At 36.1% G+C, this 14054-nt stretch overlaps 1 protein-coding gene across 4 annotated transcripts in view; it reads right to left on the minus strand.

Moving 5' to 3' along the window:
- KIAA0825 (KIAA0825 ortholog) overlaps positions 1 to 14054 on the minus strand; it is a 382909-nt gene that overhangs the window by 159787 nt on the left and 209068 nt on the right. The window lies entirely within an intron of this gene.

A 14054-nucleotide genomic window follows, 5' to 3' on the forward strand; every position in this document is an offset into this window, starting at 1 on the left:
TCTCAATTTATTCATTCTCTTTTTCAAATTTCAGGGCAATTTTACATTGTCTTTTTTTTGTTGTTTTTAATTAACTAATTTTTTTTTTTCTCTTAGAGAGAGAAAGCATGCAAAAGCAGGTGAGGGGCAGAGGAAGAGAAAGAGAGAGAATCTTAGGCAGGCTCCACACCCAGCGCCTAGTCCAAAATGGAGCTGGATCTCATGACTCTGAGATCATGACCTGAGCCAAAATCAAGAGTCAGATGCTTAACCAATTGAGCCACCCAGGTGCCCCTACATTTTCTTAATAGAGACTGCATTTTCTCATGGAACTTATTCTAAGGTGGACTGTTTTAAGGTTTTTATTGCTACTATTACTGCTTTTTTTTTTCCACATTTTAAGTCTATTGTCACTACATGGGACAACTATTGATTTTGTACGTTTACTTTAAAACTGACTTTATAACTGATCTCTCATTAATTCTAACTTTCTCAGGTTAATTTTTTTATAAAAAATATTACATCAAAATAGCATCCATCCTATTCTCATTTGAAAAGACAGTCTCTCATACTTTTGATTCTGACAATGATGATTATTGGGTTGAGATTAAGTTAAAGGAATGTCCCACTCAGTTTTCATCAACCAAGAATTTTCATCCGGAATTATATTGTATTTACTGAATGCTTTATCATCACTTACTAAAATTATCACATGACCTTTTTTATTTAGCCTTGGCATGTTGTCATAATATTTGACCCACCTGGAATAAATCCAACTTCATTGTATTGCATTATACCCTGTGCTCCACTGATTTGTTCAAATTTTACTTAGTATATTGTCACTAACAGTTATCATTAATAGTTACCCATAGTTTTCTGGAGGGCTATCTTCATTAGGGCTTAATTTAAAAGTTATACATGTTTAAATTTTTTTTAACATTTATTATATTATTGAGAGAGAGTGCGCGCACGCACGCACGCGCGAGCGCGCACATGAGTGGGGGAGGGGCAGAGAGACAGGGAGACACAGAATCCGAAGCAGGCTCTAGGCTCCGAGCTGTTAGCACAGAGCCCGATGTGGGGCTCAAACCCACAAACTGGGAGACCATGACCTGAGCCAAAGTTGGACTCAACCAACTGAGCCACCCAGGCACCCCAAAAAGTTATACGTTTAATAAAATAATTAGGTATGTTTCTTTTTCTGTTCTCAGAAAAGCTCAGAGAAAAACAATAATTTTTTTCTTGACAGTTTAAGTCCAGTTGTATGATGAAAATTAAGATCTAATTGCTTAGATGATGTTGTTTTCAATTTGATGCATATTTTTGGTAAATCTTGGTGATTTGAATTTTTCCTTTTAGGAAAGTTCTGGTATATCAAAACATTCAAAACGGTTAAAAAACCAATGTAATTTCTAAGTTTTAAATCTCCATACCTTCTGTCATCTATAATTCTCTTTCACTTGGTAATTAGATTTAGTACTCATTGCTTCATTGTTATTAGTGTACTGACATATTCATCTCTCTTTTTTTAAAGCTCTCATCAGAAACAACAGAAACCAGAAGGAAGTGAACGACATCAAGTGCCAAAGGAAGGAAACTATCAACCAAGAATTCTAAATACACAAAATTATTCCGTCAAAAAGAAATATAAGATAAAGCTGTTTCCAGATAAACAAGGACATATAATTTGTTTCAAGCACACCTGCTTTACAGGAAATACTAAAGGAAGTGCCTGAAGTTGAAAGGGAATAATATTTGATAGTACCTCGAGTCCACAGGAGAAATAGAATACCATAAAAGGTAAATATTTGAGGCAATAATTATAAGAGACTGCATAAATATTCTTCCTCTTTTCTCTCAAATGCTCTAAAACATTGCATAAAGAAATAATTAAAACCGTACTGTTGGGTTTAAAATATAAGTAGATTTAATATGTATGTCAATAAGAGCACAAAAGAGGAAGGAGGAAATGGACTGATATAGGAGCAAAGTCTCTGTAGTATAAATAACTAAATATACTAGTATTTAGTTAATAGTAAATATAAATACTATAGTATAAATAACTAAAATTAAGTTATTACTAATCTTTTTTTTTTAATTTTTTTTTCAACGTTTATTTATTTTTGGGACAGAGAGAGACAGAGCATGAACGGGGGAGGGGCAGAGAGAGAGGGAGACACAGAATCGGAAACAGGCTCCAGGCTCTGAGCCATCAGCCCAGAGCCCGACGCGGGGCTCGAACTCACGGACCGCGAGATCGTGACCTGGCTGAAGTCGGACGCTTAACCGACTGCGCCACCCCGGCGCCCCAAGTTATTACTAATCTTAAGTAAATTGTGAAAAATTGCATATTTATAATATCTAGAGCAGTCACTAAGAAAATAGTTCAAGGGGGCGCCTGGGTGGCTCAGTTGGTTAAGTGTCTGACTCCTAGTTTCCACTTGGTTATGATCTCACAGTTTGTGAGTTCAAGCCCCACAACGGACTATGCACTGGCAGTGTGGAGTCTGCTTTGGATTCTCTCTCCCCACTCTCTCTCTCAAAAATAAATAAATAAACATTTAATAAAAGAAAATAGCTCAAGTATAATAAAAGTTCAGTTGAGGGGTAAAATATTCTGGCATGAGACAAGTCTTGTTCTGCTACCAAATTGGACTACCATGATAAATAAGATGCAATACATTCCCTTAATTTTATTAAGTTTATGGTTGGACACAGCAAAATTTTCTTTCCTTTCTGAAAATGCTTTATACTCTCTTTCCCACTTTGGATTCTGTGTATGTGCCTAATCCCTGCTACTGAAAAATATGATCCAGGTTTCCTTGATATTATTAAAAAAAAAAAAGTTTGGTTCAATTAACTCATAATACATTCTTAGTCTATATGCCAATGGTAATTTTAGCTGAGTTATTTATACAAAATGATTAAATATAAATTTGGTCCACATATGGAAATTAATATGAACATGAATTATCTGTTAATATGAACAATCATATGTATTTCATATTTTTACAACTCATGGTACCTGAGTATACTTTCCTTATGTCAAATTTAGGTTCATGGCAACCGAAGACGTAAACCAATCTGAATGGTTAAGTTCCTGAAACGAATGAAGTTCTATTGCAACGAAATACGTGAATTACTCTGACATTCTCTTGAAAAATTCACCATGGATACATGTTATTGACCTTTAGCTACTCTAAACTGCACATGGAGCTATACTAGCCTGGGTTGGGGTAATGAATATAAACGTTAGTTAAGCTCCTTAATGGAATCAGGTTGTAGTGGGACAAAGTAAAATGGAGCAAAATTTTGTAGTTTGTGAATTCAAATTGTACAATTATTCAGCAGTGCATTATATGGCCTAAAATTGAGACAGGCTCAAGATGTGTGAATTAAATACAGGAAAGAACACAGTTTGCATAGATCTACATATTTCTTGTCCATTCCTTTCAACTCTTTCTAAGCATGAATTTACTGATAGATTTCTAATAATTTTAGTGTGATGTTCTTTCAAAGATGCTTCTTTGCGTTGGTGAGGGGATATCCGATAATGATAGCTTGAAAAAGTGAAAGTTTCAAACAAAAATCACTATCTTCTTATAATAAAATAGAACATATTACTATAATCATTATAGAGAAATAATAAGTTCATAGAAATTATCTGGAAAACTGTTCTTGTTCTTAAATGGTGTCAATGTAGTTTCAAAATGTGTGAAGACACTGCATGGTTCTTGACACCAAATGTCAAGTTCTGCTTAAAATTCCGATGTAAGAGCTTGCTACAATTCTCTACCTTATAAGTAGATGCCCAATGAAACCAGTACACACTCTGCTTTATATAGGTACAGAACATCTTTCAAAGCTTCTGCAAACTGGCTATTCTAGCATCATTACAACTACCACCTCCACTGTCGTCATCATTACATCATTATCATCATTGAATACATCTAGCTAATCTCAACAAATCTGAATCATGGGAGTGACTATTTGTCACAGATCTGAAAGGTCTAGGTACAGTGGAGAGCTAAGTCTGCAGAAATTAAGTAAAGAAAAAGCATGACTATTAATGGAACAATGAAACTTAAGAAGCGCTATCTTTGTTCTTATCTTTTTCCAAATACTGTGTGAGGTAGAAAGACACTGATTAAGAGAGTGGAGAGAAGTCAGTGAAAAGTACATGTATTGCTTTTTCTTTTTAATTTTCTTTTCTTTAAGTAAGCTCTATGCCTAACGTGGGGCTTGAACTCACAACCCTGAGAACAAGAGTCACATGCTCTATTGACTAAACCAGTCAGGTGCCCCACATGTATTAATTTTTCAATCTGCTACAAAAAAACAGATTGATTTCTTTCTTTTTAAAAAAAGTTCTTTAATGTTTATTTATTTTTGAGAGACTGAGCGAGACAGAGTGTGAGCAGGGGAGGGACAGAGAGAGAGGGAGACACAGAATCTATAGCAGGCTCCAGGATCCAAACTGTCAGCACAGGGCCCGATGCGGGGCTTGAACCCACAAACCATGAGATTGTGACCTAAGCCAAAGTCAGGCCCTTAACCAAATGAGCCACCCAAGCACCCCAAAACAGACTGAACTCTTATGCTTATTTCCACTGCTACATAAAACCAAAATAATAGTTTTAACTATTTAATAATCTGAAATAATGAGATATTTGAGTGATCAGCAAAAATATGTTATACTGAGGGGAATAAAGACTTCCTTCATATCAGATGAAGAACAACCTGAGGGATGTGCATCAAGATGAACTATTTTTAATGATAGAGATACAGCTGGTAAGCAATTAAATATATTTGAGCAGTCAGGTGTGCCTTTTACTGTTAACGTTTTGTTAAATCAGTCAATGAAAATAAATTTGTAAGATTTGTAAGATTCCAACAGAAACACACACCTAGCCACATTTAAAAGCAGTTGTTATAGAATGAAAAGAAGAATGTAACATACATGGATTTAGGGGGGTTAGTATTAAAATATCAGGTGAGAAGGCTGAAATTCAGGGGTTCGAATTTTAAGAAATTTTGTTTTTGGAAATCAGTGATGGAGAGGCTCAGGTCAGAACATTGAGAAATAAAAAAAATAAATAAATAAAAATAAATGGAAACAGAAGATAGTTGTAGAAAAAATATAATCTCAGCATACTATATATATATATACTATATATAGTATGCTATACTATATACTAGTATGCTATATAGCATACTATATATATACTATATAACTGGTAACAAGCTGAAGTTGTAAAAAATTATTTGTTCAAAAATGTATCCTGTTTCATAATTTATAGAACTTAGAAGGAGTCTCAGGTAAGTTATACCCTTTGGGATTAAGGAATGACAGAACAATCCATACAGTGACAATTTTAATTCAGTATATGATTAGAGACTGTAAAGAAGGTGGTAAGAAAAAGCTAAGAAAAGCTCTAATGATTAAAAAAAGAAGGAATTAAGATGTTGTTATTCTCAATGATATGATTATTTTAAAAGGACATCAAAAATTTCTGGCAACAATATTAGAATAGGTAAATTTAACAAAGTTACAGGCCTATCAACAAACTTTACGTTTCAATTTACCAACAAACAGAAAATAAAAACTTACATATAAGATTTACAAAAGCATTAAATGTCACAAAAACTGGGAAATAAATTCTAAAGCAAGATGAACAAGATAGCTATACAAGATATCTAACATGAAAATACGTTAAGAAAAATTTAAGACCCAAGGAAGGATATACGATGTTCATGGCTTGGAAGCCTTGATATTATAAAGATAACAATTACCTTCAAATTCATCTTTAGACATAATGCAAATTCAATCAAGATCTTAACACCTCCCATTTAAAGAATATATTGAAAGCTAATCTTAAAATATTTTCATTACTTTGGGGCGGGAAAAGATTTCTCTAAAATGGCAAAATATGGGGCGCCTGGGTGGCTCAGCCGGTTAAGCATCCGACTTCAGCTCAGGTCACAATCTCGCAGTCCATGAGTTCGAGCCCCGCGTTGGGCTCTGGGCTGATGGCTCAGAGCCTGGAGCCTGCTTCCGATTCTGTGTCTCCCTCTCTCTCTGCCCCTCCCCGGTTCATGATCTGTCTCTCTGTCTCAAAAATAAATAAACGTTAAAAAATAAAAAATAAAAATAAATAAAAAAATAAAATGGCAAAATAACATCCAGAAAGGGGAATTGTTTAATAAATCTTACTATATAAAAATTAGCTGCTATTGGGCCACCTGGGTGGCTCAGTCGGTTGGGCGTCCAACTTCGGCTCAGGGCATCATCTCACGGCTTGTGAGTTCGAGCCCTTCATTGGGCTCTGTGCTGACAGCTCAGAGCCTGGAGTCTGCTTCAGATTCTGGATTCTGGGTCTCCTTCTCTCTGCCCCTCCCCTGCTCACACTCTGTCTCTCAAAAATGAATAAACGTTTAAAAAAATTAAAAAAAAAATAACTGCTATTTAGAAAAAAAATAATTCGAAAAGTAAAAAAGCAAGCCAAGGAATTTAAGAAGATATTTGCAACAAAGGGTTTGTATCTCCCATCCATTCATACAATCCTCCACACATAAATTTATATTTTTTAATATTAAAACAATGCAGTAAATAAAACAATAAAAATAGGTGTGAAGCTTAAAGGCATTTCACAAAAGATGCTATCCAAAAGCTTTATATGTAAAATTCACCATAATTAGTATTCACATCTATCAGAATGGCTAAAATTACATTTGTATTGGTGAAAATATGATGAAATGAGAACTCATATACTTTTGGCAGGAATGTAAACTGGTACACAATTTTGGGCAATAGCTTGGTATAATCTAAAGTTGAACATAGGCATACTCTATGACCCAGCAATTCTACCTCTAGGCATATACACATTATACTCCACACACACACCAAGATTTATGTAGGTGAACGTTTCCAGCCACATTATTCACAATAACTAAAAATTGGAAATAACCCAAATGTTCAACAGTGAAATGGAAAATTGGATACAGTCATACGCAATGATACACTATACAGAACAAAAAGGGAAAACTTCAGTTACATTCAACTACATGGATGAATCTCACAAATGTTATCTTAAGGAAAAGAATCTAGAATAATTAGAAAATATTATTTCATGTATGTAATCTTTGAAAAAGGAAATTTATTTAAAAAACATAAAATAACAAGTGTTGTGAAGGATATGGAGGAACTGGGACTTTTGTGCATTGCCACTGGAAAATGCTGCAGTGTGTGTGGAAAACAATACGGCACCAGTTCCTCAAAATATTACATGATACAATGATTCTACTTCTGGGAAACTATCTGAAAGGATTAAAAGCAGGGAAAATTGTACACCCATGTTTATGGCAACATTTTTCACAATTGCCACAAAGTGGAAGAAACACAAGTGTTCAACAAAAGAAGAGTACACAGGAGAGAAGTTGGGAAGATGGAAGAGTAGGAGGATTGTGAGCTCACCCAGTCCAACATTTACAAGCAGATATCATCCACATCCAAGTAAATAAAACAACAGTCCAAGATGGGTAGAACAAATTCCACAACTAAACACCCAGAAGAAGCTGCATCTGAAAGGCCAGAAGGATCAGAAAGGCAGAGGGAGGCTGCCTACAGAAGAAAGGCAGCTTGCACATATGGAGAGGGTAGAGAAACAGGCCCTTGCAATAGGGAGCTCACATGGAGAAGACTCATCGCTATAACCTTTGGCATTGAAAACCAGAGGGGCTGAAATCCATGAGTTTGTATTACCAGTGGGATTTGAAGGCTGGAACTTTAAAAGTCAGCGGACTCAGAACTGGGCAAGCATGGAGAGCAGGGATAGCTGGGCCATTGCCCTTAAAGAGACAATGGCCTATGGGGATAGGCAATATAAAAACAGTAGTTTACAGAACACCACAGGCAAACAGGAGACAGATCTGGTCACACTGATTTCAGACTGTATTAGGTAGCTTCTTCCAAAATGAGGGAGCTGGCAGGTGCTACTTTCCTTCCCAGCCCCCAACAATATAAACACAGGGCCATTTATAGGAGGTAGGGCCACAGCCACTTGCTACCTAACCTGCTAACAGTGCACCATGCCCACAAGTTCCCCTGATGACTCACCCACGCCAAGCCTGCTAGTCTTGGCACTGGCCTCAGGGCAAATTTTGTTACAGCCATGTGCACCCCACCCAGCCACTGCATGTACATGTGCATAGCTGCTGGGGCACACAGCACCCATAGCACATAGCACACACACCCACCACATAGCTGCCACACAGCATCCAGCAGCCACATGTTCCCAGCCACTGTGGCATGTAGAGCACAGTCACACCTAGTCACTCTCCTGCACTATGCCCAGTCTGGTGCCCATCCCCACTGGCCAGGTGTGCAGCTACAGTGTTTCAGGGGATCTGGCATAGGACTAGTGGCCCAGCACAAATTTTACTAATAGGCCCATACTGCTCCCAAGTTCCCTGGTGAGCATGCCGCCTCAGAGGAAGCACCACTAACACCACGGAGAACAAGTACAGCCCACAAGCAAGGAGGCAGTGCAGACAACTACATTGAAAGGAAAAGTGACTCAGACAAAACAGCAGACTATAAGAAACACACAAAGGATACTTTCCTGAAGTGCCAGGTTTTGGTGAATAGGGAACACTACAGTGCACATCAGGACCTCTGCTTCATAAAGTCACTACTTTCAAGAGCAGAAAACATAGTTGACTTTCTTAACACAGAAAAACAGACAAAGAGGGGCTGACAAATTGAGCAGACAGAAAATTTATCTGAAGTGAAAAAACAGGAGAAGGCCATGGCCAGAGATCTACACGAAACAGATATAAGTAACAAGCCTGATAGAAAAGTTAAAGCAATGATCATAAGGATACCCACTGGATTTGAGAAAAGAGTGGATGACATGAGTGAGACCCTTAACACAGACATAAGGAATAACATATCAGAGATAAAGGACTCAATAAATGAAATGAGAAACATGTTTAATGGAATGAACAATAGGCTAGAAGAAGTGAAAAATATTAATGACTTAGTGGAGAGAGTAATGGAAAGTAATCAAGGTGAACAAAAGAAAGAAAAAAAAACCTATGTAACACAAGAATAGACTGAGGGAACTCAGTGACTCCATCAAACATAATAATATTCATATTGTAAGAGTCCCAGAAAAAGAAGAGGAAAGGGGGGTAGAAAGTTTATTTGAACAAATAATAGTTGAAAATTTCCCTAATCTGGGGAAGGAAACAGATACCCAGATCCAGAAGGCACAGAGGACTCCCATCAAAATCAACAAAAGCAGACCCACACGAAGACAGGTTGTAATTACACTGGCAAATATAGTGATAAAGTAAAAAAAATCTCAAAAGCAGAAAGACAAAAAAACCACAGTAACTTACAAGGGAAAACTCCTAAGGCTACCAGGAGATTTTTCAACAGAAACTTTACAAGGCAGAAGGCAGTGACCTGATATATTCAACGTGCTGAATGAGAAAAATCTGTAGACAAGAATACTCTATCCAGCAAGGCTTTCATTCAGAAAGAAGGAAAGATAAAGAATTTCCCAAACAAAAACTAACGGAGTTCATGATCACTAAACCAACCCTAAAGGAAACTTTAAAGGGGATTCTTTGAGTGAAAAGGAGAGACCAAAAGTGACAGTATAAAGGTAGGAAACACAAAAACCGTAAAAATGAATATTTCTATAAAAAATCAATCTAGGAACTCACAAAATAAAAGGCATTAAATATAATCATATGTACCTAAAACATGGGGAGGAGAGGAGAAAAGAATGGGTTCAAACTTGAATGACCATTAACTTAATAGAGACTGCTATACATGTAGAAGAGGTTATATACAAGCCTAATGGTAACCACATACCAAAAACCACTGATAAATATTCAAAGAATAAAGAGAAAGAAATCCAAATACAGTAAAACCTTGGATTGCAAGTAACTCGCTCTGTGACTGTTCCACAAGATGAGCAAATAAATTTTCTCTTGATAAAAGAGAAATAAATAAATTTTAACTTGATAAAAGAGAGATGTCTTGCTATAGGAGTAGTACATGATGCCTAAAGTCACACGATCACAACTGAGCCAATGGTTCTCTCTCTCTCTCTCTCTCTCTCTCTCTCTCTCGCTTGCTCTCTCTCTTACTGCAGGACTGTGGGTGATCATCTCCCATGCTCAGATGCTCAGTCTCAGGCCATGGTGTTTGACAGAAATCAGTGATTTTTCAGAACGTTGGAAAGTACCCACAACTGGCACTAGTGTCTTGTTTGTCACTTCAGAGTACCCATGGACAGTCCTTTGCTTTTCCATACAAGAGTAAGCTTAGGGATGCTTTGCTTCATTCTAGGCCATTGGATAAGTTCCTTGTTAAAGTTGCATGAAAAGAAAAAGATGCCATTGAGCCAATCGATAGCAATGATTCCATTAGTGATAGTGAAAGTCATCCTACACAGTAACCCTCCTCTCTCTTGTCTCCCTCACACCAGCCACAAAGGTTTTCAAAGGTAAGTGCGAGTTCATTTGCTTTTCTTTATAGTTTGTATTTTCTTTAGTATTTTGTATTATATTACAGTATTGTAATCACTTTTATATGAATACTTTTGGGTTGTTGAACACATGATCTGAGTTTTCATTATTCCTTATGAGGAAATTCGCTTTGATATACAAATGCTTTGGATCACAAGCATGCTTCCAGAATGAAACTATGCTTGCAAACCAAGGTGTTACTGTATATTTCTAAAGAAAATAAGAAAACCATGAAAGAGAAAAAAACAAGAATGGATGAGAGAAAATCTTCAGAGACAACAATAAAACAAATAAAATGACAATAAATACCTATCTATCAATAATTACGTTGAATATAAGTAAACTCAACATTCCAATCAAAAGATGTAAGGTGATAGAATGGATTAAAAAAATATGACCCATCTGTCCACTGCCTAGAAGAGACTAATTTTATACCTCAAGACAAGATCAGATGGAAACTGAGAGGATGGCGGTGATGATGGTGCAAGAGTGTGAATATACTTAATGCTGCTTATCTGTACATTTAAAAGTGGCTAGGAGTGCCTGGGTAGTTGAGTCAGTTAACCCTTCTACTCTTGTTTTTGAGTCAGATCATGATTTCGAGCCTGTGTGGGGCTCGATGCTAACAGCACAGAGCTTGCTTGGGATTCTCTCTCTCCATCTATCTCTGTCCCTCCCCTGCTCTCTTTCTGTCTCAAAATAATAAATCAACATTAAAATAAATAAATAAATAAATAAATAAATAAATAAATAAATAAGGCTAAAATGGTAAATTTTATGTTATGTATATTTTACCACAATTATAAGAAACACAAACCTGGACTATAGTGTTAGAAGTCAAGAGAATAGTTCATCTTAGGGGAGAAGGGAAAGGGTAGTGTCTGGCAGGGAGCATGGGGGATACTTCAAGGGTACTGGCAATGTTATATTCCTGGGTGCTGGTTATCAGTGGTGCTTAAGTGAATGTTTGCTTTACGGTGACTTATAGAGCCTCGCATTTAAGTTTTATGTCCTTTTCTGTTTGCTACACTTTCAGAATAAAATATTTAAAAATAACACATATATGACATGCATGTTCACAGACACAAAACATTCACCTTCTATGTCTTTACAACTTGCATTTCACCAGCAGTAAGAGGTGAAGAGGATGTGGGCTCTGGAGCTAGCCACCAGCCTTGGCTTCAAATCCTAGCTTGCTCATGTACACACTGTGACATTCAGCAAATTGTTACTTTCATTGAATCTATTTTCATATGTTTATAATTAAGAACCTGACAAGCGTTTTATAGAAAGTTTTTTGAGGATTAAAAGTTTATATGAAAATATACAGCAGGTTGCCAATCAAGGAACAAGTGCTTTAAACATTTCGAGGCTCTATTTTCTTCCCTTGAGAAGAATTTCTTCACATTTTAAATCTGCTATAATGGGATTGTCAAGAGTCTTTTTGTGTGGAAACCAGCTCCAAAGAGCACACTTAAAGTTGAAAACTGCCCCAAGTTGTTTGAGAGAAGTTGTAGTTCACTCTGTCCTTTTAATTGACAAAATTAAAAAACATGCAGACTGAATTTTTAACTTTGCTGTGAGGGTTGTATTTTAAAAAGTGGACAGTCACATCACGAAACAACAATTAGCCACATATTTTTAAAAAGTGATATATTAGAATAATAAACGTGAAAATTTACCGTTTAAGAATTGCTACTACTTAACATTTTTAAAGAATCCTTTTGTATTTAAAAGACCATGTGACAGTCTTTGATTTTCTCAGTACCATTCATGGAGGTTTAACTGTATATCGTACAAATGCTTCTAGCTTCATCCAAATCTACTGTTAAATTACCCATGTAATTATCCCAGTAGAAATCATTATATTTTTTCACTATTAATTTCATTAACACTTTACTGGTAGGAGTGTGGATGAATTTAAATGCAGTTCTGAGTTTTTATTATGACAAGGGAACATTTCTATATTATTGAAGGGGGATATATAATTTCTAAGTTAAAATAAAAATGGAAAAATATTAGCCACTAAAAATGTAGATAAAAAAAATAATCATGAGGCTTACTTCAAGACATACTTTTCAATGATCCCAGGGACCATATATTTTTATACATATTTCCATTAAAATGAAGTTGTCAGTTATATATCCCACCTATGATGACACTCTGATGCGACAGCTCTTCTAATATTTGCCAGCAAAAGAACAGTTGGAAAAAGTTATGCAGTGACATACACAGAAAGCAAAATGGGGTGAGAGAATGGGGAAAATTCAAGATGATACTCAAGACAAATATTTTGAGGCTAACATGAGCATAGAATACCAAATGTAAATGGAAATTTCAAGCACATATATCTTTTAATTGAAAATTTAACCTTTATCATTGTATTATTATATACTACACAGAACATCACACAATATCACATAATATCATTTCCTATTCACACTGATTCAATTAAATACGGATTGCATGTGAGACACAATTTTTAGTACTTCCATTAATTCTCATTCTTTCATTCTGTTACATTCCTATCGATCCTTCAAATATTTTCAAGTTAAAATAAGTGGTTACTCAGGGCTTCCTCTGTGAAAATATTTACCCCTAGAATAAATCAGCTTGGTGTCTCTTTAACCAAGAATTACCAAAAGAATCTTGGGTATATACAAATTGTAGAAATATAAAAGTTTGTTCAATTTCATCGTGGAAACTATGAAATTAACTACAAACTGGTAGTAACACAAATTAACTTCTTAATTTCTAGTTGTAAAAATTCACTCCTTGCTCCCCTGCCAAACTCCTTAAAGTAGCTCTTTAGTATCAAGGTGCCTGGGTGGCTCAGTTGATTGAGTGTCCAACTCTTGGTTTCAGGTCAGGTCATGATCTCACAACTTGTGAGATGGAGCCCCTTGTCAGAGCCTGCTTGGGATTCTCTCTTTTCCTCTCCCTGCCCCTCCCCCACTCATGCTTGCTCTCTCCCTAAAAAAAAAAAAAAAGCCCTAAAAAAATAAAATTCAAGGGGCGCCTGGATGGCTTAGTCGGTTGAGTGTCCGACTTCGGCTCAGGTCATGATCTCGCGGTCTGTGAGTTTGAACCCCACATCGGGCTCTGTGCTGACAGCTCAGAGACTGGATCCTGCTTCAGATTCTGTGTCTCACTCTCTCTCTGCCCCTCCCCCGCTCATGCTCTGTCTCTCTCTCTCTCTCTCTCTCTGTCAAAAATAAACATTAAAATTTTTTTTAATAAAATTTAAAAAGTAACTCTTTAGTATCAACTTAAGGTCAACACAGAATAGTAAACATAGTATTTTATTAGCAATGTTTTATATATAATCTACTACTATTTTGGCAGAACAGAGATTGACAAGGAATGTGAATTAGAGTATGACTCCCTAAGTATAAATTGTGACTTCTATCTCCTTGACATTCCAGTCTATGTAGTGTAAATGTTCATATTTTTCCAAGGGACAAAGAAACAATTCAAAAGGTGAGAAATAACATACTTCATTCAGCCTTTGTTTAATCAGAATTGGTGATGGA

The sequence above is a fragment of the Acinonyx jubatus genome, chromosome A1, assembly GCF_027475565.1.
Source record: "Acinonyx jubatus isolate Ajub_Pintada_27869175 chromosome A1, VMU_Ajub_asm_v1.0, whole genome shotgun sequence".
Taxonomy (NCBI): Eukaryota; Metazoa; Chordata; class Mammalia; order Carnivora; family Felidae; genus Acinonyx; species Acinonyx jubatus.